Source organism: Rhagoletis zephyria, unplaced genomic scaffold (genome assembly GCF_001687245.7).
Source record: "Rhagoletis zephyria isolate East Lansing unplaced genomic scaffold, Rhagoletis_zephyria_1.1 Rzeph_scaffold_03663, whole genome shotgun sequence".
NCBI classification, from domain to species: Eukaryota; Metazoa; Arthropoda; class Insecta; order Diptera; family Tephritidae; genus Rhagoletis; species Rhagoletis zephyria.
Genome location: NW_016160746.1, coordinates 29,455 through 55,435, shown reverse-complemented (window position 1 = coordinate 55,435; position 25,981 = coordinate 29,455). Strand labels below are relative to the sequence as shown.

The 25,981-nt window shown below is 36.9% G+C and overlaps 1 long non-coding RNA gene across 1 annotated transcript; it reads right to left on the bottom strand.

Moving 5' to 3' along the window:
• Window positions 1–212: 212 nt before the first annotated feature.
• On the bottom strand, window positions 213–19,420 carry LOC108369424 (uncharacterized). The gene is made up of 2 exons (XR_001848506.1): window positions 18,828–19,420; window positions 213–481 (listed from the first exon to the last, which is right to left on the bottom strand). It is a non-coding gene; the product is annotated as an uncharacterized LOC108369424 (long non-coding RNA).
• Window positions 19,421–25,981: the final 6,561 nt, after the last annotated feature.

Sequence of the window (25,981 nt, the reverse complement as noted above, 5' to 3'; positions counted from 1 at the left end):
TATTTTCTAATTTTATATGTCTCACAGCATTTTTTTTTTCCTTTTTTGAAGACGCTGTAGCTTGATTTTTGTGCTGGTCACTCTCAGTCGCCTTTTTACACAATCACGATATTTATTAGTTTGGTATATANAGTTTCACGGCGAATTCAATGAGTTGTAGTTAGTTATGTGCATGCATATACTATTTTCTAATTTTATATGTCTCACAGCAGTTTTTTTTTCCTTTTTTGAAGACGCGGTAACTTGATTTTTGTGTTGGTCACTCTCAGTCGCCTTTTTGCACAATCACGATATTTATTAGTTTGGTATATGAATTTTCTTTTCTTACTTTCATTACTTATAGCAATATTTTTGCTAGTGATTTGCAAAATAAATTTTTTATGTCGAGTGAAATTTTCGCTGTTTTTGTGCTTTTTAGTTGATATTCCGCAGAAAAAATGCAGTTTTAGGAATCTTGCAATTGAAATGTTGAGTTGTTAAGCTGTAAAGAGAAAAAATTATAAATAAGCTTTATACAGAAATAAAAAAATTTTTACAAAAAAAAAATCATTAATGAGACAGTCCTATCAGTATTCATGCATATCAAATGTGATGTTTTGAAAAAAAGAATCATAGAAATTTGATAAGTAATTTGATAGTTTATCCCGAAAAAACAAGTCGCATTTAAATTTGATAAAATTTTTAAGATAAAATGTTAAAAAATCGTTATGTTTGACTCAAATATTTTGTAATAAAAATATATCTCCTAAACAATTGCCCTTATTTCCTACGCAATTAACTGCGATATTCTCAAATAAAAATTATAAAAAATCTTCAAAGTAGTTTTCTAGTTTTTCCCGATCGAAAAGTTCGCATTTTGAGCATACATTTTTTTTTATAAATAAATTGTACATGCAGCGAACCTACCTATGCCCTTCTAAAGCTCAAATGTGATGCTTTGAAAAGTCAGTCAATAATATCAGCCCAGTAGTTTGGGACTATATCACGAACAAGGTATTTAAATTTTATTTTCCTCAACAATATTATTGAACATCTTTGTAAACTATTTTATATTTAGCTAACAAATATTTACTATAAAAAATTCATTGAAAAAAAGTCCTATGTCCTTCTACAGCTCAAGTGTGATGTTTTGAAAAGCCAGTCATAGAAATCAGCTCAGTAATTTAACCGCACAAGGAATTCACATTTTAATAGAGACAGCTGGAGAATGAACTGAGGTAACGTCATTCACAGGAAGGCGGTGCATGAAGGTGGCGATTGTCATTGATAGCATGTCTATATGTGCAACATCTGGTCCACCGACTGTGGACTTTACGTTTAGATCTCTTCGTCTCTTGTTCGGATCTTGGCATCAGTGTAGCTGCTGAACAGCAAATATGGTTCCCTTAGAGAAAGCTTTGAAGATGCGCTATGGAAAACTCTTCAGGAATCTCCGTAAAACAATTCCTGCTTGTAGAAAGTGTGGGGTTTCATGAGCCTGAAGCTTGGTCTACAGCCTTCTACTAGTTAATCACTCTCTAGTCTCTGAGCTTCTAACGGATTGAAGTACATACATACATACATAAATACTACACATACGGCACATCTCTCCGCAGCGCATTTTCACACCAACCTCTTTCCGTACTTCTCTTGAAAACCAGATTTTCAACTGTTATATAAATATTATTACAACACCAATTATGTGCGCCGTAATATTATGAAGTTTGTCTTATGTAATTACTTAAACTGATTGTCAATCATTAAAAGTTCGCTGCAATCTCCCACTTCAAAGTCACCGTACCCTGCTACATATTACGTACAATACAACCAGCATACCCGAAAACATTACAATGCTTATCAATTTTGGAAAGAAAAGTACGCAAGTGAAAGAAGCCAAAGAAACGACGATAACAAAGCAAGCAAATAACCCAAAGAGGCAAATACGCATGAAAAAAAGTTATTCTTCAACGGAAGTGCTTATTTGTAGTTACAACAAATCAGCAACTTCAAATCTTCAAACATTCAATTGTTCGCGCGAACTTGTTTATACACTTTTTGCCTGCGCTTTGCTTTGCGAGAGAGCTTTTGTATAGCTTTATTACTAAAATAAGGAAGGGACAAATACTGTAAACAGCTGAGGAAATACAATACATCAGGAGCGCTACTTAAGGGAGTGTGGGTTGCTTAGATGCTATGATTGACGTTGCTATGATTTTAGTGCGTTGATTGAAGAATTGTTTTGGAAAAAAGGTTGGCGAGCATTTTGTACTTGAAGTATATGGAAAAAAGAACCTACTTTTTTACGAAGAAGTTCAAGAAATATTTAAGAGCTTTGCTGTCATGAAGAGTAGAGCTTTTCTACAGTTAGTGAGCTTTTAGTATTAAAAAGTGAGGAGTCTACTACTGCTAGAGAGAGAGCCTTTGCTCTCTGCATGCCCATATAAAATATAAATAAAGCTTTTAAAAGCTTATCGGGCAGGTTATATTTTAAGTAGTCGTAGATTCTCCAGACAAATCGACGTGTTGTAAGTGCATATAAATTCTAGGAGTAAAGAAGAACATCGACGGAAACAGCTGCATTTCTATAGCTCTCAGGATCACCGAGTTCAAAAACAAAAGCTTCCCCATTTACGAGTTTTTCACCAGTTTAGAGGAATTCCACCATTATGATAAGGTACTAATATTTGCGAAAAACAGTCTTAACTATATTACAAGTTTTCGGAATTCAATCGACGCTTTTTTAGCTACAAACCAGAAAAATTCAATAGTACAAAGCACCTATTTGGCTTTCAAAGTGTATTGCCAAGTCGAGCTTTATCAACACCAGCGACGATCAACAAAAATTCTTTCGGAAACTTTAAAAAGCATCTATCGTTAAAGATGTTTTAACCATGAATGAACTAAACATTGAAAAAATCTCCGAGCACTTTTAAAGCTTTTGGTTGTTGTGAAATGCTCATAGAGAGCTTTCACTGCAAAACATTGTTGTTTGGTTCTTTCTTTCTAACGAGAGTCTAGTTCATTTAATTTATTTTTTTTACTGTTAGCTTTTACTTAGACTTTTTTCTTATGAGCACCAACTCCTGAGCTTTCCAAGCAAAGCATTTAGATACATTATTTCAAGTAATTTAAGGTAAGTTTTAGTACTGAAATTTTTTAAACCTTTAACAATGATGTATACTATTTGTACACAGTTTCACTTTTCACGCGAGCTTTCACCGCTACCAACAAGGCTTTTGTTCAAAAACTGTAAACATTTTTTTTTTAATTTTTGTAACATAAAAGTGGAGTTAAATATAGCTACCTAAGGGTGAAAAGGTGCTAAGTCCATTTTTTTCAAAATTTAGTTTTAGATGCAGAATGATAATGCGAAACTGCATCGATTTTCTCTCCGTCTCTCCTGAATAATTTCAAAAAATGGATTTGGTACCTTTTTACCATTAGGTAACGATATGTACATACATAAGTATGTTATATTTCCATTATAAAATCGCTGCGTGAGCTTTCACTGATTAGTTATTCGAACCTTCACACTAACTCCGTAGTATTTGCTGAATTAAATATAACCTTTTTTAGATATAAGACAAAGAAGCGTACATTTTTAGGTGGAGCTTTTCTCATTTTCTAATGAAACTACGTTGTTGTGGTAACTTAGAAAAAAAGCTTTGACTTCTATAAGCTTTTAATATCGGATTTGGCCATAACGCTTTTACGTGAACAAGTTTTCTGATTTGATTCTGTCTAAGGACTTTCAATTTAACAGCATTTCCTAAAACTTTTTTGGGTATTTTTTTCTGCTACAACAACAATGAAAGCTTTTATGAATGCTTGTGAATGCAAAATATGTAATAGGCGTTGTACAAGTAGTTTATATGAATCAGCAAAGGGTGGAGAGAGCCCCAACTCTGCATGCGTTAGTATAGAAAGTGCACAGAAAGCTCAAAAAGGTCCAGCCTGCGCGCAAGGCGATGCTTATTACCGATATAGGTCAGTGACAATCAGCAAGAGATTTAACTCGTACTGCGTTCATACGAAATCTACAGAAAGCTTTAAAAGATCTTCGCGCCTAATTTATTTTAGTGCGATAAGTGGAAAATGCATGAAAGCTCTCCCTTTATAATACTGCAGCAACTTTAGAGCTTTCGAGCATATTAAAATAAACTGTAAGAGCTTTCACTGCATGTTTGAGCTTTCATCGCTAGAACGTAAAGCATCATTGCTGCTGACCGCTACTCCCACTAACTGTTGATAATGTTACCTACTAAATTCATTGAGACTCATATCTGTTGTTAGTTTTACTAAGTATCGCTACTTTTCTTGTTTTATGAGCCAAAAACTTAAAATTTGTTTAAATAGCTTCAACCATTTTTGCTACTGTATCGTTCGCCTTGCGTAAGCTTTAACTATTTAGCTCTTTACTTTAAGGTCTATTGTTTTGCTGGATTTCTTGCATGCAAGATTCTTAAGCAAAATTAATCATTTTTGTACTAACTTATATATATACATACAGTCATATGTATGTACATTAGGCTGGGTCGATTTTGTATGAGGGAAAATAAAAGTCGTTTGACCGCATTGTAATAGTAATATTATGATGTCTTAGGTCTTAGCCAATTGTTATTGGCCACGAAAGATTAATTTAAAACTCATCTTTAGCCCGCGCAATTGCATCAAAGTATACGAATTTTGAAAATGAAACTTTGGCTGGTAATATCTATGGAATGCGTTAATTTTTATAAACCGCACGATATATCAAATTAAGGGTTATTAAATTTAGTACCTCACGTTCATTTATCATTTTTCAATAAGTCTTAAATTTTAAGATATTAAGATAAAACTTACAAAAACTATAATTTTCCCGTATAGATTTTGAATTCTTCATTACTTCAGGAACCAAGTGAAAAATACAAAAAAGTGAGACGGGATTTATTTCAAACGTTTTAATGTTTTCGGATGTTTATATAGTATTAAAAGGACCATGGACTTGGTCACGCCGATTTGGTCAGTTTTCAAGATCCTGATGAATGAAATGAAATATGTATCGTCAAAGAATAGGAATCGTTTGATAAGTTAATAGTAGTTGCATACATTAACATAATACAGTTAGGGTGGGAAACGCCCATTTTAAGTCCATTTATGCAGTCTTGAAAATTGGTGCGGAATAGTTTTATTAGTCAACGAAGACGCACATTTTTCGCGGTTTCTAAATTTGCCGTTATATGAAAGTAGGAGACGTGAAATAATTGTTTAGATATAGTGCATAAGTATTTTAGTTAATTGCATTATGTGAAAAAAGTGTTTAACATATCCTGGGAAATCCTTTTGAAGACTCTCCAATTGGACGATAGTGCTTCGCATTCAGCTTGAACGAAAAAAGGCGCTCCCTGGAACACTTTTCTGTAATCCGGCTCTTTTATCTAAACGTTTTTTATACAATTGAAGATACATTTTTTTAGAAAAAAAAACTGGAGATCCACTTAAGTTTTTCGATATAACTTTGGTAAATGTTACTCGATCGGCACGTAGTAAGTACCAAATTGAAGGAGAGACTTACTGTTACTGATTTATAGTAATAATATTATAAAAATAGTTCAGATTATAAACAAATTGTTTTAAATTAAAAAAAGGTGTTGAACATTTTTTTTTGTAATTTTCCTTTATTTGCAATTTTTATATTGTGCATAAACATAAGTAAACTAATTAGTGTTTCTAGAAGTTGTGCCTATTCAGTGTTTCCATACTCACTTGCATAAACCAAAATTTTTCCACGATGATGCAAAATAATGGCTTTTCTATTAGAGCTACCGAAATTGTTCCTAAATTTGCAAAAATTCGCAAACTATAGCTAATATTAAAACAAGATTAGAATATTTGCAACCAGCGACCTAAATGAACGGCAGCAATATTAATGCTGTTCTTTACATCTTTTGACTATAGGCCAGTGCAATTATCAAGAGAACAATTAAAAATGTATTGAAAAAAGATAACTTTGAGATTAACGATAAGCTAAAGGGCTGCGAAAAATTATATTTGACTTTACCTTTTCCATTAACTGATTCATTATTTAATAATATGCACCAAACCTTTTTGCTGAACCCAGAGTTTTTAACAAGAATTGGTCTTATTTGACTAGTGTGCTGTGGGTGACTTGGCGGTCGATGCGCGGGCTCTTAACATTAAAATAAAATACTAATATTTTGCAGGCTTCTTGTTGACTTCATGATACATTATATTTTCACTATTACCAAGGGATTTGAGTAAAATTAGATTTTCGACCCGCCCTAATGTACATTCCTGTTAGTTGTTGCCGGCATTGCGCTCCGAACTGCTCCTTCTCCTAGCCATCTCTTTTCTTTTATGTTATTTTTATTATTTTATTCGCCAGCATTCGGAAACTTTTACTACTATCTCCTTCAGCTCGATGGCGGCCGTATCTGTGCATTGTTTGCTTTTAGTTTCAACAGTCGTTGTTTTAATATAATCTTACAAGTAAACGGGCATACATACGTACATATTTATGTGGGTCTATGTTCGGTTTGTATCGAATTTTTGTAGGCGCTGTTCTTAATGTTATCACAGTTCGTTCGCTTTTGACTTTTTTCTTTTCATCGTATTTTTTTCTTTGTCGCGGCGTGTTTATTTTTCCTCCACCCCCCACCTACGCCACTTTCGAAGCGCAGATATCCAACAAGTAATGCAATGACTTATCTGTAATTTATACCCGTGCCCGCACATTCTTGCAGCAGCAACAGCAGTGTACACAAAAATATGCGGGAACTTTTTCTTGAATACCTACTTTGGGTCATGCCATAGTTTCAGCTACTTTTCAAAGTTTTTTTTTGCTGCACTCACAGTGTCTCTAAGCCACGCGGAAAAGTAAAAGAAGAGTAAAAAGTAAAAAGCAAACGGAACAATTGTCGAGAGATAAGCAACATTCGCGGAAAAGAAAAACAAAGTGGCTCTACAAAGGCACAAAGTGGTCGGCAGAATTGCCGCCTTTTTGCTGTTTTTTTATGCATATTCTTATTGTAAAACTCTACACAAGTAGCTAAGTATTTGTTGTTGCCATTGTATTGCTATTTATTCCTTTGTTAACATGAGCATTTTACTCTTTTGATGATTTATGCGCCTTAATTTAGCACTACTGTGTACAAATCCCAATTCGAAAAGGATGTACACATTAAGTTCGAAGACAAGAAGTTAAACACGTCAGTTCTACTTTTAGGTATCTAGTTAGCGAGAGCATACTACCAGCAAACACCACTTCAAGATCAGGCGCCGCGCGACCTTCTCAAGCAACTGAGGTAGGTCCTCAAGCTGCTCGGATTCAATAACCTAAACCGAACCAGCATGGCGGTCAAGCTGAAGGAAGCACCGAATAGTCCAACCTCCAGCATCGAGCAAGAAACCACACTAGGCTCGAGAACCTACGCGCCTCTGGTTAAGAAGAGAAGCGGGGTACCACCAGTCTCTCCATAGATCCCTACCTACCGGCGGAAAGGGAGGGAAGTCAGAGCCCCACGAGTGATGGACATAACCGCACCCGTTTCAGAGCGTAGTAGCGGGCGGCAGATCGACCCAAGAAGAAGCGTCAGCGGAAGCACTCACGCCCCTTAAATATTTGCAGTCCAGGAGCCTGACCTGGGGCAGACATAACAGGGAGCCACTCCGCAGCCAGCCCAGATTTACGAAGGTCCTCTTAAGTATTCGCTTAGCTGTGCTTACCATATACTACCCTCCTATTTTACTAAACTCAGATAAATTCACCAAGCTTCAGAATGCTATCATGGATGAGGTCTTTAAAGGGTGGTTGCACCCACTTGTTTTTTTAAGAGCGTGTTTTAGATCAGGTTTGGTCCATGTGGACTGCAAGCACGAAAGAACATCGAGATGGCTTGTAGATGTGGCTGCAAAACTCTGAAGAACTCGTGCAATGTCCACTCTTCGATTACGCAAAGCCCAGAACGAATATCTTCATAGTTCAGCGTGGTGAGTGAATATTAATAGCGTTGAGGCCGCGGAGCATAGGCTAAATTGGGTATGGATGAAGTCTCGCCCAATAACATCTGAAGGAGAGCCTTCAACCTGAATTATAGAAATATATTATAGTGAGACCATGGCAGGCGACCAAATGCAACAGACAGCAAAAGAGGCAGAGTCGCAGAAGATCGATGAAGGCATCACTCCTTTTCCGAGATTGAGGCGAGTATCCACATGCTGTTGAATCAGCCGCCAGAGCTCCTACAATCACTTCCAAGTAAGGTACTACTTCAATGAGAGAACACCGGCCTAAGGTAATTTGAAATCTACAAGCGGTGCGTGTCGGATCTTGACGAGCCAAGAAGATGAATTCACCACATTTGGCAGTAGAACAAGTCAACCTGCGTCATGCGGTGTATGCCTCGGCATCTATTCCTTAAATGAGAGGCTGTTTTACGAAATCGAGGGAAGAGTCAAGGCAGAATGTGCCTAAAAATTAGTACATACCTTCCATTCTTCAAGAACTCAAAATTCATGCAATTGGCCACCATTCATAGCTCTCTTTTAATATTTATATATGTACATATACATATACCAATGCACCAAATTATGCTCTCTTAGGAATTGAAAATCTTCTTACCAAAGCGATGTGTCTTAGTAATAATTTATGCACGCTTTTCTTGCTCTTTTTTTCTTTTTGTTTCATTTATTTTTTATAAGAATGTAGCTACATAATAATAAATATTGTTTTGTTAGAATTTTTCCGGATATATTTACATACATACATATAGTACTTTCTGAACACTCCAAAGCGAATATTGAAAGTATTAATTTAATTATCACTAATTTGTTTATGAGTAAAAGAATTGTTTCATAATTAGTTATGTATAATTCATCAGCAGCTTAAGCTTGAAGCTTGTTATAACAATTTAGGTGTTTATTCCATTCATTTCGAAGTGATAATAAGGTTGCCACTTCGGTGAAGGTCATTCAAATTAGCACATTGTACAAAGATATAATTTCCAACGATTCCAAAGCTTTCCTAGGTATAATGCAATTGCATGTTTGCATATTTTTTCTTTGATAAATAAGCAAATAAATATAAATGATGTAATGTTCTCTCAAAATAAATAAAAATTTCGGCCGCTTCTTTGCGGAATCCGAATATTTGGCGGTATATAATCGAATTTCAATAAAAGATATGTATAGTTGAATTCGGAGAAAAGAAAATAAAGGGCACTTAACGAAGGGTGTCAAATATGATATAACGACGGATCTAAGATGGATGGCAGTAGTACTGGCATAAGCGTACTTGGACCAAGAAACCCGAAAAGTCTGCTACTGGGCACATACCCAACCACATTCCAGGCGAAATGTGTTCGCGAATGCTTTCGTGTAATGGCAAATCGGGCTACAATAAATATTGTGTAGAATAGTCGGGTAGCGTTAAAGAGCCTAGATTCATTTCGAATGACGTCAAGGCTTGTGGACAACTGTAAAACTCTTTTTTAGCCACCTGTGAGCCCACAAAATAACGCTTTGGTGTGTCCGCGGGTTTGAACGCAGTCAAAGGGAATGAGACAATCAAAGAGAATTATAACTTCTTTCAATAGCAACTCCGCAAGACTACTTGAGCCTAGCCGGTATGGTCTTAGAACTCTTACTAGCTACCTGACAGGACACTGCAAATTAAGTTACTATTCGAATAAAATTGGGCCTTCTGTAGAGACAGACGATCTTGAGGTCGGATGGAGAAGATCCCAGGGTCCACGTACTTAGGAAAGGATAGACGATTGCCGACAAACATCGTTCTGAGTTGTTGGATTTTTTTCGGGGTTGTATCAACGTCTAAAGCATACACAGGTGGTAACTGATGGTAATCAATGGTCACAAAGCCGTCGACCTATTCATTTTTTTCATAAATTTTTGTGTAAATACGGGGGAAGCGCGACGAGCTCGCACTGAAGGCGGCATGATGAAGCGCAATGTACTCTGAAATGAAAATCCGTGCAAATCTCTCAGACCAACTAGCACTCCTATACAAACAATGAATCGCACACAAATTTATACTTGGTACATAGCTTCATCAACAAGTGGTGCTCATCTGTCTACTCGTTGAAAGCCTAATAACACATAGACAGACAAACCCAAGGCGTTGGTAATAATTTCACACTCCAAAGCACACAATTACAAATATTTACACACCATTGACTGGCGAATGAGGCTTAAGTTGAGGAAATGAAGATTTGTAAAATGTCAAAAATAGTATTGAAATGTGAGAGAAAGCAATGGTAGAATGAGCTAAGCAGAAGGACAGGTGACGGCAAATGAGGGTGGGCTTTTTGTCATTAAGAATAGTATTTTATAGGCAACAATGTTGCAAGCCTTGCTAAAATGTTGCAGAAATAACAAACAAAGGAAATTCAAAGGACTCATTAAAAATACGTTGTGTAGTACGGGCGAAGAGTGCTCGAGAAAATTTGCTAAAATCAGCTGTGTGAGAGCATTGAGGTAGAAATAAAGTGAGAGAGAAAGAGGCAGGGCGTGAGAGAATATACATAAAAGACCGCGAGGAAGGCAGTGAAAGAGCGCAAGCAAACGACAATGTCCTTTATCGATTTTTAACAGCAGCATCGCTAACGTCCAAACGATTCAGTCAACGTCGCTGCTACCGACAAATGGCAGCGGAAATTGATTCAACAATAGCAGTGTGGAATAATAAAAAACAATGTGGCAAAAAACAGGTACGACTATGTGACAATGCTAACAATAGCAATAATAATAAAAATGCTAAAAGAAATACTGGCTTGTTTTTAGAATTATTCTATAGAAACCATACGAATGGTCGTCGAATTGAGTGTGCGTGCGAAAAATGATAATACAAAAATTTGAAAAAAATGCATAGCATTCAGCAGAGCGTGGGAGTGGGTGGAGAAGGTCACCAGCCTGCGAAGAAATTCTCTAGCGAAGCGTGGTAGGTTGCGAACAATAAAAACAAATATGCAACGCAACATAACTCCACTTTAAAAGGCAACTGAAAGCAGAGGAAAACGCAGATATTTGCTTTGGCCGATAACAAAACCAAATAAAGCACAAGCTCCACCGCGGAAGAGTTGCGAACATTTGCAGTTTATGTTAAAGGCGAATGAATTAAAATGTTTTGCAAACAAAATGTCAGCTGCAGAACAGCAAACTGCCGAAGAGGAGTGCTCACAGGAATTCGAGGTATGATTTCAGAAAGAGAGAGAGAGAGAGAGAGAGAGAGAGAGATTCTTGAGAATGGCGTGAATCGCAGCAACAAAGGTGACGGAAATTATGCCGGTTATTAAAGTTAAGTCGTAATAAATTAGGAAATGAGGGAAAATGCAGTTTAAAACATTTGAAATGGGGAATTTGCATTTGGGGAAATTTGGTTGAAAATAATGTGGAAATCAGTAATAATAAAAAAACAAAAAAAACGTGGCACGCGTAGCCCCTACGCGCGGACTGCAGGGAGTTAAAAATAATAATTTTCTCTTTGAGTTTGGCCTTAGCATTTGGCTCTGCCTTTGCCTTTATATTCGTCTTTATATTTTTCTGTATTTGTCTGTTTATCCTTATCTTTACCATTATATTCATCTTTATCGTCACAATCAACTTTACCTTTATATTTATATTCATTTTCGTGTTCATCTTATGTTTTTTCTTATCTTTATCTTCACCGTAACTTTCACCTTCACCTTCATTTGCATCTTCATCTTTTTCTAAGATCTGTCTTTGTGTTGGACTTTACCTTTTGTTATTTTTATACACATCGCCGATTTTATCTTCATTTCCATCTCCATCTCCATTTCGATCTCCATGGAGATGGAGCCATCTTCATCTTCATGTTCATGTTCATATTCATCTTCATCTTCATTTTCATCTGCATCTTTTTCTTTTTCTTTATTTTCATTATCATCACCTCCTCCTCATCTTATACAACCTCATGTTTCCCTCAATCTCAATCTTAACCTCTGTATTTGGCTTAACCTTTGCATTTGGTTGCGTCTTTTAATTAATCTTCATCTCTGTCGTTATTTTTGTCTTTGTCTATATCTATGGTGGTTTTTTCGCTTGCTGGCCTTCGAAAAGTGTTCTCTGGCTGTTGGCTGTTGTTAATAATAGCTTCTCCTAGCAGCGTTGTCTAACACTTGGCCACCTCTTGATTTCATATTCCATTGATCTGGAGGTCAAATCTCCTGCGATTATGTTTACCCATAGCCTTATTCTGCTATGCACCTAGACAATTTTTATGCGGGCCAGTTCGGTTATTGTTTTCGAGTTCTCTTAGGATAGCGTAGTATGTGCTCTTAAGTTTTCCTTTTCTCGAATTCGCCTTACAGCATTTTAACGTTAGTTATTCGCAGTCGGGCAGACCATATTAGGGAGCTCGACTATCGCCTTAAGCTTAAGCTGGCTGTTACCTGCAAGGTCGACTTTAGTTCCTCAAAGAATTGGTATTTTTCCTTTTCTCGCTTGTTCAAAGCTATTGCTTTCGTTCTTGTTTTCTTAGTTTATCTCTTTTTTAACCGACTTCACAAAATGGAATTCTTCAGAATATATATATTTTTTTTATGTATATAACATACATAACTTTGGATTATATTAACCGATTTCTATAATTCTTTTTTTAAAGGAAAGGTTTACCTCACGGGTGGTCCCATACTAATTTGATTGTTTCTTGAACCACACGGTTGTTTCTTTCCTTCTTTGGAAATCTCTTTTTGCTGGATGCTTCTTTGAAGTTCCGCAACTGTGTTCTTTTTCTTCAAAAATCAACATATTTAAGCAGTAGAATGCTATATAATTTCCACAGCCCAGGACTATCGTGTATCAAGATTTGTTTTCAAGTAAGTTGCAATCAAAATCTTACTGGTCATGTTCTCGATGGGCTCTAAGCCCGAATTACATGTATTATACTTCTATCGCCAAAATTGGAGTTTATTTTGGTTTGTTCTGATAAGTTTCTCCCAGATTTCCCTATTGCCTACTCTTGAGGGGTAGGGATTCTCTCGATGCAAACTCAATGGAGTTTGAAGGCGCTTTTTCAAAGCTTTCGGCCTTTGTCAAGCTACTTCTTCTATGGAAAAACCATCTTCTGCCGTCTCGGCTCGGGGAAAAACTATACGCTTTTCTCCTTTGGTGTGACTACACCAAGGCGCGTACCACCAATTTTTACTGCATAGGACTGGATTTGATGGAGCTGCCGGGATATAGAGATATAACTAATGTGTGGCGTTAACTACTCTCAAAAACCAGGCCATAATTGAACCGTGTAAACAAGCTATTTTTGAAGGTTACGGGAGAAAGCTTTTCATTGTTTTAAATTTTTTAAAAATACCTGGAGGACGTTAAGGTGACAAAATTTCTACAAAAAATTGCACAATAAATTCACAAAAAAACTCTCTAGGCGATATGATACATAACAATTGTACTTTCGACAAAAAAAGTCCAAAGTTCAACCAAATGGAACAAATTTCAGTGGAGTGGAACAAGAAGTAGTTCTGCAATCTAATTTAAAAAAAAAAAAAACACAACTTCAAAGCCTACACACAGGCGTAAGGTCCACCTCACCCACTCAATGAGGAGTATTTAGAATGATCAAAGAAAATTTCAACAAAGTCAAATCGATAAACAACGAATGCCGTCACTTGTCACATTTTTTTCCACCCACTTTTGGCCCATTTTACAGACAGCTTTACTACATACAAAAGTCTAGAAGCATATTTTGTGTTTTGCCATCACACAATTGTCGCCAACAGGCGCTATCACAAAAGCCAAAAAGTAGGCAGCCGCCACACACAAAAATGAATGAATTTTTCCTGCTTTTGAGTTTTTGTTTTTGAGCGCCGGCAACATTTATTTTTTGTCGCTTCCTTTTACTTAAGACTTTTCTACTGTAATTTGCATGTCTACATTTTTATGCAGCAAATTTAAATGTGGGTGAAATCTTTTTTTTTTTGTATGGAGGCATTATTCTTTGTATCCTGTGTGGACAAAAACAAATTAGCAAAAACAGCAAGCAAAACACACAAAAAAAAAAAAAAAACAATTCCAAAAACAAAAACTGGCGAGAACAAAGTAGGTGTTAAATAACGGCAAACGACGAGCGGAGTGCTGGGAAAAATATAAAAAAATATTACATTAGGGTGGTACTTAAAAATTTCAACGTATAAATTTTGTATTTTTCTTTATTTTGTTATGCGCACAAAAGAAAGGCATGCACCAAAATTTCAGAATTTTAAACAACCAGGGTTTGAAAAAATTAAAATTAAGAAAAGGTGAAAATTCGATGAAAATTTGTATGTAGAACAAAATAAAGGGCTGACCCATGATGTTGATATTTTTAAGGACCACCCTATTGTATATGTATAAAAAACATAAATAAGCAAACACAATGTAAAAAAACACTGAAAAAAGTTGCTATTTTTTGTCTACACAACAGCACTCTTCACGCAAAAGCCTGTGGTTTTAATTATGAAAGGTAGCAGGAAGCAGCACAGAAGTGGTAGGAAGTGTCACACGCTAGCCTAGAATAAAAACCACAAAAACAACGAAGAACGGAAGCGTTAAAGCAATTCGGTTACAAAGGAAAAACAGAAATTATTTGCTGGTTTTCCCATTTTCTTTACACATATTCTTTACTTTGCTTTTCATGTTTTTTTTTTGTTTGTTGTTTCTGTTGTTACTGTCGCTAACACTCAAAATGTGACAAGTGTACACGCACCTGCCGTCCATTGTTGTTTTTGCTACCGCATTGTGAATGTCTTGCCTATTGTGCTTGTGCGTTGGCTATGCCTCGCACTCTGTCGCCTATGCCTCGTTTTCATTATTTATTTACTCTCTCAATTAGTTAATTACTGTTTTGTTAACAAAAATCTCAGCTAAACTTTATGCTTCGGACTTTGTTTGGCTGTGCCTAGAAGTAGTTGTTGTTTTGCATTAATTAATTACATATTAATATTGAATTCAGGCGGTTTACTTACAATACATTTTTTTTTCACGAAAGTTCTATAATACTTTATGTAAGTGGCTACAGTTAATATAACACCCTTTTTGGACTCTCAGCATAGGTAGCCGCTCAAAGAGAGTAATACAAAGAGTCAAGTAAAAGTACTACAGCAGATCAAGCGAGTTATTCTTTCTTTCGCCTAACGCATATATTTACAATTCTCAATAAGCTTATGAAATAATTTAAAGTCATGCCGTTTGCATGGAAATAATAAGACGCCTCATTTTCACAATAATTTCCTGCACATTCTAATCTTTAAATATAAATAAAGAGTTCACCTATTGCCCTTACATTGAGTTTCTGCATTTCTGTCTGAAGTAAATGAATACGATCCCTTACGACAATCTGAAATTGAGCCTCAGAGTCCTTCAGGCTACTGTAGTGTTTGTCAGACTGAGATATATAATCTATGCAAACAATATGGCGGCAAAGTTGGTAAACAATAGGACTGTTCAGGATGTTGAGGAAACGATCTTGGATTTGCAGTTGGAATTGCATTTGCAAATTTTATGCTTGCTGCCATGGGAACCATTTATTGTTCTGAATTTACAAATGTACTTAACGAATACGCAAATACAAGGGCATATGCACAAGATCCTGAACAGCCCTAATATGTACCTTTCTCCTACAAAACTTTTCCTCGGCTTAGATATATGTTTAGAAACGTCGAACATCAACTAAATCTCTAGCACGGGTATTCTGGAAATTTATATCGAAAATTTATAAATCGGTCGAGTAACTATGTGGGGAAAGAGTCTAAATCGGGAAAACTTAATGACGTTCAAGCAGACAACTTACTACGACTTTTTTGCACCGATAAGACTTTCATAATGTACATAAGTCCCAAAATAAAAGTCTTTGTATCTCGCTGATATTTGTTATGAAAAGCTTTTAGAACAAAAGTCTTCGAATAATTGTTACAGATGACTTGAAAAATGTTCATCCTACTAAAATAACACAGGTTTACAAAAAAAAAGTTTCTGCCCTGAATGCAAATCCGAGGTCTGTTAGCCTCCATCACGTCAGGTTCGTGGTTATTTTAAGGTGAAGTAGGGAAATTCAATTCTTCTGAACTTGACCTTGGGATGACCTTGGCATGATTTCGAGACGACTTTGAAGAATCAAGGGACTCCCATATTCGGATTCAGTGACAAAAAAGAAGAAAATTATTTGTTTTGAATAAATTTGTGCTCCTATTTGACCCTCAAAGGACCTCGAACCTTACATTATGGAGGTTAACATACCGCGGATTCGGGTTCAGTGAGTCCAAAACCCCCTATTACTCATATGAGTTTTCATATTTATTCAATGAATTTTTCCATACTTGACCTTCAAATGACCTCGAACCTGACATTATGAAGAAAGCTCTAAGTTTCACTTCTTAAGTAGCTTAAATCTGGAAACAAGCAGTGATATTATTAGCAGTACCATTTGAATGTCGGAAATACCCAGAGGTATTAAATTTCCGAGAAACATTACGCATAGAGCAGACTAAAGCAAAGATATTCTTCTAAAAGCGAATTGCTGGTAAATTTCGTGTGGGACAAAGTGGGACCAATTCGGATGAATTTGCGTATCTGTCGTTTGTGTAGGTACTCAATGCAAATCATCAGAAGACACTTCTTCGAATCCTCTCCCCAACAAAACAAGGTATTTGGCTGGCCGGTTGTGAACTATGCCCCTCAAAATGCTCAGCAAGCAGTTTCTGGTGGGCGGTCACAGCCGTAAACAAACCAACAAACATCTGCTTAAGGAAGAGCTTCCACCCAGGCACGTCAGAAGGCATCTTTTCGAGTACATGGACGCGGTCCAGATTTCCACTGATCAATCGCTGGACCCGGCGATATACCGACGAGTGATCAACGGCATTCATAGTGAGTCGGTCACCACCTACCATGACTCTCGACCTAGGCCTTGATAAGAGCCCAGTTTCCACCTATTGCACACTCTGAGCCTCGACTACCATGAGAGATCCGCGTTACTCTGACCCAATTACGGTCAGGATATTATAACGGTCTTAACAGCTACTTTTCTCTACTCGAACCCAATATCCCCAATGAGTGTCCAGCATTGAAAAATGTCCGCCCATGGGCCTCATTGAACTGAACAGTAAGATTATTGGCACTTCAATTTCAACTGCTCGACCAGCATCTATTAAAATACTGCTTTGTCTATCCAATAGAAATACTAAAATTTTAAAACTCCTCTCTCAGGCACTGATCACAATAGAACACCTTTGGTGATATAATTTTAAAATCTTCATACTCCTAAATCAAATCGGCAACTTGCTGAAAGTAAAAATTTTTGGAAGGTCGGGAAGTACAACTCAACAGCGAATAGAGCATTAAACGTTTTTCACAACAGCATCAAGGTGCTTGACGAAGGGAGGTGGCTAGAAAGAGTCGTTGAGCAACACAAGTCAAACTAAAGGGCGAAAAAGTTGGTGGTTCATCATCTATTTGATTTGAGGAAAGTTATCAAGAAATATCTTTTGGAATTGGTATAGATTGTTCCTACTTTTATAGCCAAGGATATGATGGAGCTCCAGCGCGATTAGTGGTGAATTAAACGCAGCCCAAGTGTGCTGCACATATTATTAACACAGCCGTGAATGCCGAGTATGGAAAAACGACAATTCAGCAACACGAAACTCCCAGTTCCTGACTGCTTTTTGGAATTTTAAATGTCTTGCAAAATAATGCAGTCAGTGTACTTTGAGTAAGCAATTGCAATCAGAAACGCAAAATTTTTCTGGGGCTTTGAAAATGTCGGCGGAGATTATTCAGGAATTTCAAGAGATGGTAGAAAGTGCAAAGTAATTTTCACGAAGTTTTCGAAAATGTGAGCGAAGTATGCACAGAATACGACATCGATATCAAGAAAACACTCAGCAACCCAAAAAGAATAGAAGCAACGTCGATACGGGTAGCGTTAAAGATTACTATAGAATTGCATTCTACAAAGATTGCACCCATCGTTTCGAACATAACTCATTTTCAGAGTCGTTTTATCAATAACCAATCTATTTTAGAAAACTATGATGTTTTGTTCGCCAAAAATGAGACTGTATGGGTTCGAAACCCACCACCATAAATCGACCACTGCTTTCCGTACATCACGGGCAGAAAATCAAAACCTAAGCTTCCACCAAAAACATTGCTGTCATACGTAAACAAACTGGATTGTTCATCCACTTAAAAGAAATATATATATATGTATATATATCCGGATTCGCGGTAATTATTTGCCGTGGATCTACGGTGAAAATGCCCGTCACAACTGGGTGTCTATTAAATACGCTGCCACCAAAAGTATACCAACAAATGACCGATTTTTTTTTTTGCGAAGATGGTTTAGAACTTTTGTAGAATTTAAAATTATTCAAATACCGTTCACAGTCGAAGCCGGTTTTATTTGTATGCGCTTGGCTTATTTGTATCTAGTTATTTACATATTTATTGAAGACACGGTTGTTGTTGTTGTTGTAGCAGCATACAAATTCCCCAAAGACTTTTTGGGGAGTGTTGCTGGAGTGACAGTCCTTGGCCAGATATAAATCTGGGTCGTTCCGGTTACGTAGGCCCGACTGTCGTGGGAACGTGAAGACACGGTTCTACTTGTTCGCTGACTGTTTATGACTTTTTTCCTTTTTCCTTTGCTTTTCGTTATTTTTTCTAACTACTTTACCGTAGAAAAAATACCATAAATCGTATAAAACTCCACACCGTGGTTATAATTTGCTCATTACCATAATTCTTAAATTTCAATGATTTTAAAATATTTACATATTCTATAAACACTCATTTGGTGATAAAAATTTAATTTGCATACATACTTTTTGGGCTTTTTGTTTTGGGCCGCTTTTCCGCAAGCCGCTTTGCACGTTTTCTCCCACAAATTCGCGTCACAGACAGCAAAAAGCAACAGCAGTCAGTCACAAAGAATGTACAACGCTTTCCGGCTTTTTGTAATTGTAATTTCGCTCTTTTCTCTTTTTAACTCACCGTACGCGTCTTTTGGTATGATACGTTGTTCGCACTCGAATTCAATAGCAACAATAATATTCACAAAATTTTAAGTAAATTTTTTTGTACAATATTTCTTTTTTTAAAAATTCCTTTTTGTTTACACTCAATCGAGCAATTCATACGCCAACTGACAAACAACTTTCGCACAAAAGCGGCTGTCTGCTGCTGCTTCACACACAAACAAATTTCGCATAAATCACTACGCACAGCTCACGGGCACGTCGTCGTTGTTGCGCAGGAAAAGAAAGGCAAAAAAATTAACACGCGAACTGCGAGACAATGCAATTCGACAAAGAATGCCAAAATTAAAATAATAATAACAAATCGTTGAGTAAAATCCACAGCTCCTTAACACTTTATAGATTTGTTTAATTTTTATAAATTTTCTCGTTTCTCGCAACAAATTACTTTACTTGATTTGATGCTTCTTTTATTTGTCGATTTTGTTAANTCGCACTCGAATTCAATAGCAACAATAATATTCACAAAATTTTAAGTAAATTTTTTTGTACAATATTTCTTTTTTTAAAAATTCCTTTTTGTTTACACTCAATCGAGCAATTCATACGCCAACTGACAAACAACTTTCGCACAAAAGCGGCTGTCTGCTGCTGCTCCACACACAAACAAATTTCGCATAAATCACTACGCACAGCTCACTGGCACGTCGTCGTTGTTGCGCAGGAAAAGAAAGGCAAAAAAATTAACACGCGAAATGCGAGACAATGCAATTCGACAAAGAATGCCAAAATTAAAATAATAACAAATCGTTGAGTAAAATCCACAGCTCCTTAACACTTTATAGATTTGTTTAATTTTTATAAATTTTCTCGTTTCTCGCAACAAATTGCTTTACTTGATTTGATGCTTCTTTTATTTGTCGATTTTGTTAGACGCGCACCTGTCTCCATCTATTGCATTAAAAAATATCGGCAGCAATGGCCACAGAGAAAAACACAAAACTCACTAAACTCGAGGAGCCAGCACCATGCTGCTTACCTACGACAACAATCACGATTGCGAATTTAATTCTAACGACCAACCAACACGGATAACGGCGTAACGAAGACTGGACTGCATGCGCGCCCCCAAAGGTAACCAAGCAGCGCCAAGCCAAAAAGGCAGCCACTAGTAAAACAAAACAAGGTAAAGGCAGAAGCAAAAGCAGCGCAATGTAAAAGCACAGCCAGCAGCGAACGCCAGTCGTCAATGGCGCTCGGCAAGTTGGTGGAGCTGTTGCTGCTGCTGCTGTTGCTTACGCTGGCGTCGACGCTGGCGCCCCACTGGCTGCTTGTTTTGCTCGTATTGTTTTGGGGAGGTTCGTTTGGTCGTGCACTTGTTCGTCATGCAACATGTTTGATTGCGGTTCACGCGCAACATGTTGCTAGGGGAGCATGGCGATGGGTGGTGTTAATAAACACTTTCAAAGGCACTGGAGTGGGGGAAGATGTGCTGTTGTACATAAACACATATATACATACGTATATATGTATGAAATTCTCCTTTAAGACGCACATGAAGTAAACAAATTCGCCGCCACTTCTGAGTCTAAATTTTTTTAACCGACTTGAAAAAAGGGTGAGGTATTTTTTGAATATTTTTTTTATGACATATCATCGCCTGGGTAAAAGATTGTCGTAAGCGTCATACGTACGTGCGTAACATACGACAACCTTTTAGCCAGGCGACGATATGCTACCGCATAACTTTAGACCACGTTAAACGATTTCTATAATTATTTCTTTTTTAAGGAAAGGTGGTCCCATACTAATTTGGCGCGGATCCGATCTTTGGATCATGAAGAAATTAACGGTACTCTTAAACTTTTATATGACAATTGAAGTCGGTTTTGCTTTTTGCTTAAAAATTACTTGTTGAAAGGTAGTTTCAAAAAAATTGTGGTTTTTCTTTGGCCGAACACTTTTAAATTTTTTGTTCGTCACATCATGACGATGCATCATCGGCTCTTAAAATATGATATATTGAGAGACGCTATGTCTTTTTTTGTTCCAAAGTCCAGCAGAACTATTTAAAGAAAATTGGTTAATGTAGATTTAACCAAAAAATTTAAAAAGCGACCCTAGAATTCGAATTTTTTTCCAAATGGCCTTGAAAAAATACTTAAAATTGTTTCAAAGCCGCAGAGGTAACTTAAAATCAAATTTTTGTTGAAGAATATCTTTTGAATATCGGCCTAATCGGAGGTTAGACTATTATGTCTTACAACTGATGTCAAATGGCCATAGCCAACCTATAATTCTGCTTTTGGAGACCTACATAGGTTGATGAAGTCTTCCATTCAGGGAATACTTAGGCTCTGAAGAAGTGAGTAGTCCACTTGCAAACAGCGTTATGTGATTTTATATTAGTAAGCCATAAATTTAAAAAAAAAACGTCTAAAACAACAAGTAACATCCAAACTGTATGTTTCTTTTTATTATCTGAAAATTTGGACAAATAAGAGCCTAATAACATGAACTTGTATAAATACGTACAATAAATATTATAGCGACTTTTGTAAGTGTATATATACATACAGTAAGTATTATAGCCACTTTTGCTAGAGTAGCTAACATTTGATGCTATGTTTTTCAGAACATATAAGGATTTTGCACTGTATTGTTAGTGGACATGAAACTACTTTAAATACTGGTACGTTAACCACAAAAAACTAAAAATCTAAATAAAATTTACATAGCGCACTTTGCAAGTGGACTACTCAAGTATTTGCATAGCGTTTGAGCCCCACCTCTAGTAGGAATGTCCGTAGCCCAGTCATTTGGCAGGTGGGTTTCTAAGCTACCGTTCTTCTGTAATAGTGGACAATTAACTTTAACAAACTTTAGTTGGAATACCTCGTGTATGAATGATGTTTCTAACAGCAAGGGTAGTGACGGCCCTGACGAGCGAGCTCATTTATCACAATCTTCTCGAGTATCTGCTATGACTTATAACCCAGACAAAATGGCGCATCTAAGGTGAAATCAAATAAGGTGACGTTACCAGAGGACTCCTCGGTGAGTCTTTAAGTCAAAATTAAATCTTTATTGTACATTTATTGTAGTTCTTACGGTCATTGTGCGTATAATTTGTTAGTGAAATTTATGTTTTTGATCTCCAAACCTTCAGTTCAGTTTGGATCTATCCATTTATATGTGGACGGACCCGTACTCACTGACTTTTTCCGATTTCCACATATTTCTAGCAGCCATTCAAGTGAGGAATTTTACGTAGGTGGTCCAGATTGGAAGTCTGTTTTCTTTTTGTTGGTAGGTCAGCGATTTCAATCATAATTGGGCTGCCGCAGATGTAGTATCATGACCAGCTTCGTATTGTGTTTAGTCTTATAGCAGTATTGCATTAAGACAGATACTATTCATTGGACTTTGCTAATTTTCTACAGGCTGCTATGGGATCCCGAGGCTGTGTCGGCTTGATTGTTTCGTACCTGCTGGATTGGCCACAAGTAGAACTACGACCATCGGGGGTTTAGTCATCACAAGCCAGATCCAATTTTACAAAGGCATTCAGAGTGAAATCGTCATTCTACGTTGAGTTTTAACAGTGTCCGGGATAGACTTCTATCAGCGACTTCTAGGGACAATAGAACTTTCGAAAATTACCAAAAATAACCGCAAGAAAGTTCTAGTCTGCTTTTAAACGACTTTAGTCTGCGTGCTGAAAATTAATTCAGGATCTGAAAATTAGATCGACTTTAATGTGAGCAAGCTTCACTCCTCACTTGCATAATATACCATACTATTCTAAAGTAGATGTATGTTTTTCTTATGTCAATGGATCACTCTAGAGCATAGGTGAAACATTATAAATAAGTTTACGCAGCAGGTCATTGCGTTGCCCAGGCTCTAAATTGCTTGAAAACTAGCATAAGTAGCAAAACAATTAACAGCTTCATTTTGTTGGCTGACGTAGCACGTTTATTTAGCCCAGAGAGTGCGAGACAGATTATTTACTCTCTCCTTTAAGAATGGTCGTCGTCGTCGGAAAATGAGGCATCGTGTGGCTCCAGGTTGTCGAATCGCAAGTTATCCGCAGCTCAGAAGGTCTACCTATATAGGTATCTGTACTCAATAATGCCGATGGAACTATAGACAACTTGTGTTAAGCCTGCATGACCTTTCCGAATTGAAGAAAAAGAGACGGGGGAACACTTTTTGTTCGCTGTTTGAGATCAATGTGTGTGTGCTTTTGAGATCAATGTGTTGGTTGACGAACACAGCAGCTCTTCGATGCCCAACAAGCGACTTCCATGCATCCGCTGGTTAATAGGCTATATTGATCTGTCTGATTGGCATACCGTATAGGATATCAATGCATCTAAGACGAGTCAAAATTCTGACACAATTTTTGATATGTTAGATGTGAGGAACCTCTAGATATCAAACGCGATTTATTCATCAGTTGTTTAGGTTTAACATAGATCACTAATCGAAAACAATACAAGAAACCATGTTTAAACTGAGTGCTAAAACAAAAAAGAACTGCAGTGAAACAACGCAAGCTTTCCTACATATGTACTTCTATGTATTAATGTTTCTACTCCCAGCACTTAAATCTTCTCACTACGAGTATGTATGTACTTTCTTCTAGAGATGGGCGCGGGATATCGGGACCCACGGGACTAAAGTCCTTTCCCAACACTCCGATGAAACCGCAACCGCCGCAAATTCAGAAAATCTTTCTCGATGCAGGATATATGCACTTTTTTTATGTACTGAGACGAAAACGAGCAACAAAGCAGAACAAAATAATCGGAAGATGCCAGAAATTTTATTATTTTATTTTTTATTAATTTGAAAGATATGTGAATTTTCCTTAGTGATAGATTTCGGAACCGACGGGACCCGCGGTACAATCCTGAAAAACGTCGGTATGGGCGGGCTCGGGACTTGAAAATTGAATATCGGTTTGTGCGGGATCGGGATTAAATATTTAGTCCCGTGCCCATCTCTATTTTATTCCCTCCCTTGTGCCACCAACACATTAAAAACGAAAACTGAAAGCAATAAATTCCAACGAAACTATGCGAATATCAACTAGAGTAATAACAACACCATTATCAACATCTTCCACGCTTGGAGTGGCCTCAACCCCATCAAAATCCAAATCGGGAAACGTAGTGTTGCGCTGAATAGAAATTCAATACTGTAAAATTGGCGAAAACAATTGAATTGATTCAGAAGCTGCGCGAACGTAGAATAAATAACAATAACAATGGCAATAGCAATAGTAACAACAACAACACCGAATGCGGCAGCGTCACAAGCGTGCAATAACAATGAAAACAGCAGCTATAACAGCAGGATGTCTACGATAACAACAACAACAACAGCAACAAAATAAATGGAAGCAACAGCAGAAGCATATAGCAACAATACAAATGGATAGGCAGCCACACAGCAGGAGCTTAGCAAGCGTAGAAACAGGCGGAGCGGAAACTGTAGCAGCGCCAACAGCCTTACCACCAACTCCATAATAAAGGGCTACAATATCTACACAGTTGCAGCGGCATTAAAGCCAATGTACTGGGCAATAACCAGAACAGCAAAACAAAAATCGCAACAGCAATGCGGCAATCGAATTGAAATTGCAATGAAAACTCAGCGGTGCGCCTAGGAGTCGCCAAAACTGGATGCTGCATGCCGGCGTGGAGCTGGGAGCGCTTACCCATACATATGCCAGCAAAACTTTAATGCGGGCGAAAATGCGAATGTGAAGTCGTAATAGGCTGATAGTTTGTGTGGAAACCCCACTGGCTATAGGGGCATTATAGGCGCGCGTCTTTAAGCATAGTAGAGCAGAAAAAGAAGGAAAAAATTTCTTACAAAAAGTGAAAAGAAAAAAACAAACATTATCAGTAGAACAATGGGGCGGCAGCAGCAACATCTGAGTAAAAAAGTTCAAAAAAGAGCACAACAAAAACGAAAGAAAACAACTGCATAATGCGCCAACAAAGCAAAACAGAATTTATCATGAAATCACAATTTAAATTTATTTCAGCGCATGCGTAAGTCGATTTGTGTTGTTGCTCGTGTTTAGTTCGTTGTACTTAATGCCGGTGTTCTAGTGGTATGCCATTGTCTGCGTAGGTACATATGTACGTGAAATACGCAAAATGGCATGCGAACGATTTATAAGCCGCCAATTTGAAATTCAGCAATGCAATGCGCTGACTTGGTGCAACGAATATACGTGTCTATTAGGGTGGTGCTTAAAATATCAACGTCTAAATTTTTGTTCTACGTACAAAATAAAGACATCCACGCAAATTGAAAAATTAGAAAAACAAATTAAATAAAAAACGAAAATTCCACAAATTCCACAAAATTTTGACGATCCACGAAAATTAAAATAATTTAAATAATTTTTAGAATTACAAAAAATCGCACAATTTTGACAAAGTTTTGATTTCGGCAAGCTATAAATCTTGTTCCACGTACAAAATAAAAACATCCAAGAAAATTTTAAAATTTTAAATAATTTTTAAATAAAACAAATCGCACAATTTCGTCAATGTTTTGATTTTTTCCAGCTATAACTCGTATTTTGCGTACAAAATAAAGGCATAAAAGAATATTTTAAAATTTGATAGGAGACGCTACCGGATTGGAAAAAAATGTTTATAAAAAAATCGCGCAAATTTTAACAAATTTTTTTACTTTGAGCAGCTACAGCTCTTGTTTGTGGATGTATTTATTTGGTACGTAAAATGTATATGTTTATATTTTTAAGTACCACCCGAATACTTACGTAGCTTTAATATTTTGGCATGTATCTAGTTACTAGTTTCCTAGTATGTAGTGTAGGAGGAATATTTCAGAGTTCAGATATATGTACATATGTACACATGTAGTTCACCGTGGATATAGTGGCGGCGGATCTTTAGACCAAAATGAGCCATTTAGTACTCCAATGGAACTCCGACAAGGGCATGCACTTG